This window comes from Octodon degus, unplaced genomic scaffold (assembly GCF_000260255.1).
Source record: "Octodon degus isolate 3935 unplaced genomic scaffold, OctDeg1.0 scaffold00262, whole genome shotgun sequence".
NCBI lineage: Eukaryota > Metazoa > Chordata > Mammalia > Rodentia > Octodontidae > Octodon > Octodon degus.
The window spans coordinates 1,538,047-1,541,963 of record NW_004524838.1 but is presented as its reverse complement, the minus strand read 5'-3'; positions in this window follow the sequence as shown (position 1 = coordinate 1,541,963).

Here is a 3,917-nt window from a genome sequence, read left to right as displayed (position 1 = left end):
CAGTAGGGATAAATAAATGCTGAGTGAATGGCCAGCCCCTTCTAGATCTATTGGTTGTATTTTTTTTTCAATTTTGATTGTTTTTAGATGTTAAGTGGTGTTTTTATTTTGAATAGCTAAGCAGTATATCTTTTATTAAGCACTTATGACTATGAACATTTTCCCTACAGTAACCACTACCTCCATAGATAATTGAAAACTTACTTTCTAGAGAACGATCATATAAAATTGGCAAAAGAAAAAAAAGTCTTGATTGGTGGGAAACTGAAACTGAGAGAGCCATGAATTTAAAGGAAAGGGGTGAGCACATAAAATGATACTCACAGTGCTTACTCATGGCATGAGAATGCCAATAAATGTGTAACGTCCCACACCCTAGAGCTTTTTTTTTTTTTTATAATTATTCAACCTGCTTATTTAAAAAGAGAGTCAAAGAGAAAGTAACTGAAGCTGCTTAACAAATTAATGCTAAAAATCCAGACAGCAGAACTCTAAAAATTCTCTTAGTTCTAAGAATCACAATTTTTTGTAGAGTATCTGCTGTTTGTTTTTTTTTTTTAATCGCCAAGTTATGGGACAGAGGGAAACAAAATCTTGCTTTTGAAGCTGAGGAAGGCTTGAGAGAGTGTTAGAGGACATTTAGGGAGAAAGAGAAGATCAGAAGGGCCAGCTCCTTCTCTCCCCCCGACCCCAGCTTGTTGTCATTGTAGGTTTGCACTGATAATACAAGTTACCAGCAGAAAAATTGGTCAATATGGATAAGGCCTATTGACTGTAAATAGGAATCTCCATCCAAATGAGCCTGGGCTTAGAGTTCCCATATTTTATCTGCTAACAAACTGAATTATTTTGCTAGTTTTCTATCACCTATTTAGCTTGTAAATTAAATCATTAGCAATAATATATTACCTAAATGCATTTTCATTTAAGATGCTAAGTTCTCTTATAATAGATTGCTTTAGCCACCCTAGTACAGCTACTTGTACTGCATTTTTCATTTAAATCTTTTTTCTTCTCCTTTTATTTTTCTTTCCTCTTGAGTCATGCTGGGCTGTGGATATTTCCCACTATTACCAATCCCTGTGCACACATCTCCACTTAGCCCATATCCTGCTTCCTGTACCTTTCTAAGCTTCATTTATGAATCATTCAACATATTACATATTCCAGAAATTTTCTTTTCAGTATATTGCAGCCACTTATTCTTTTATTTGATATACATTTGTCAACCTACTAAATGAACTCACTATTGCTCATACCAATTTACATAATTACAATTGGCTCTTCTGACTTTTTTCTATTTTCTCTTGCTCTTATTTCTTCCAGGGCCTGAGGAGTTGGGAAGAGTTTTCTGTTAGGCAGAAGAAGGCATCTGGCTGTGTGGCCATGTCATGGCTTATCTATTGGCTATTTGCTCATTTTAAAAGAATTAGGTCAGTGAGGGTTCAATATTGGGAGAACAAGAGTGGGAAGGAATTTGTCTACATTTAGGTGGAGAGCCCTGAGATCTGATGATTGGCATGCTAGAGGATTTTGAATTTTAACAGTGTTTGAAACAAAGAGAAGAGAAACTGAGAAGAGGAAAGGAGGGAGGGAGCTGGTAAAGAAGAGAGACAGAAAACAACTCAGTGAGTATCACTAGAATCTAAGCTACCTCCGTACTTAGCAGAATCATACTTACTGGTACTCAGTGAAGTACAGACTGCATTTATTTCAGGGACAAGGACAAGGTAAAGGGGGCAATGATGTGCTAAGTGCTGTACAATTACAGAGATGAATTGTAGTTGCTTATGCATTCTATAACTGTCCTTTATAAACTGTCCTTTTATAGAATGTGATTTTTGGAAAATGCATAGAAATGAGGACAAATTCCTGTGCGCTCCTAGTGTGCTAAAATTAGGAAACAGTGTTTCAAGTAAAAAAGAATTTATTCAGATTCAGCCAGTGACTGAAATTTGGAAGTTTACATTAGGAGGTAGTTTAAGCTGAAATCTTAAGAAGCTTCCTGGAAATGGATGCATAATTGATTATTTAGGGAAAATAGGATGATGTTTGGGAGTTTGGAATTATACAGAACAAAAATAAATAAACATATACAATGAAGCTATATTTTTACAGAAAAATTTGATTAACCACTCCTTTCTGATGGAAATTTAGGTTGTTTGCACCCTTCTACCTTCTGAGTTGTACTGTACGATAGCTGAGAAGAAAGAACAACGTGCCTTCTGATGGAAGCAGGGGTAGGCCAAGTGAAACACTGCTGTCATATAAATGCAACACGTCTAGGTTTCAGTTCTCTCTGGGCCTCATTGCCCAGGATAAATGCAAAGTAAACGTGAGAGGGCCACTTACTGTGGCCTACTTGGGTAGGCATATTTCCATTATATAGCACCATTATCTAAAGTATCTCAAGTCTTCGCTGGGGGAGAGGGATGTGCAAGGAATACACATGCATCAATTAAGAAGATAAATACATATTGTTGGAGGAGAATTGGGTCTGAGGCACAAATAATTGGTTCAAGCCTCCATTCTGCACTTTATCAGTATGATCATCTGAAGCCATCATGGCTTCTCTGGGCCTTGTTTTCTTCTTCTGTGAAATAGGGAGAATAGTGCCAGGCTCATGCTTGGAGGATTTAATGAGGTAATGAAGTGATTGTTTCACTTTTTCATGCATCTCAGTCATCTGAGATCTTGTTAAGCTACAGTCTTCTGGCCCTTGCCCCCAGATTTTTTTCTTGTGAATACTTCAGTGGAATTTGAGAGTTTATATTTTTGATAAGTTCCTGTATAATGTTTGTGCTGCTGCTCTGAGGAGCAGAATTTGAGAAACACTAGAATAAGCCATGAGACACTGGTTGGATTCTTGTTTTGTCATTGTAGTTATTCTCTAAGAAAGAACAGTAACTGTATATATGGAGAAATGGAGAAGTACTGGAAATTACCTTTGAATTAAAGTATAATTCTACCAGCCAACATGATTACAGAAAAACCCACAGACATCACTAAAGAACTTGTTGGGTATTAAACATGTAATTATGTGTACTTTTAGTTTATTTAAATTTTATATACTTCTGAATTAGCTGGTTAACAGCACTTGACAGGAAGTGGAAGTACAAAAATAAACAAGAAAGGCTCATCTCGTGGCGTTGCTGTGTTAACTGAACACAGGAAGTCCTGGAAATCTTGCAAGCCTGTTCCTTTAAGATGTCTAGCCCGATTTTAACACCCCAGAGTATTTTATGTTGATGAATATCTGAAATCAGCTACTTTCAATTTGCTTCTCACTAGCTTTGTAGCCACAATGTTGCTTTAAAACATTTGAAGTTTCAAGGAACATAAATCTCAACTGTGGCTATGTGTATAGTTTGTTCCCTTTTTAGCTGTCGCTTATTGTATGGCAAAACATTTCAGCAGACCACGTATAGTCAAATCTCAACGTGTTTCTTTTAAAAACAGAAAAAAATTGCAGGTGATGATCATAATCATTGATAACATCATTTTTACTCTTTCTGTTACCAGAGAGATGATGCCATCAGTCCTACTTGCCAATATAGATTGCTCAATGTATAAATATATATTAATAATTCAGAACAATTGGCTTGTTGTCACAAGTATGTGGGAATACAGACTTTCAATGTTCCAAACTGAAACATTGTCTTGTGAAAAGTTCCCACTGATACTCACACAACCACTCAGCTATTCCAGCGAAACACATACAGCATGTGGAAGCATATGCACAGCACAGGACATTTAGGGAATTCCAAGAAATACTTTTAAAGACAAATAGTAACAGTAACGAGACAGCCACAAATGTTTGGTGGTAAATTCCTAATAGTCATGAAGGGAAATCTTCAAACCACAGCCCAGCAAGATGTCAAGCTGCCGTGTGCGCCCTGCTTTTGTGACCATGTCAT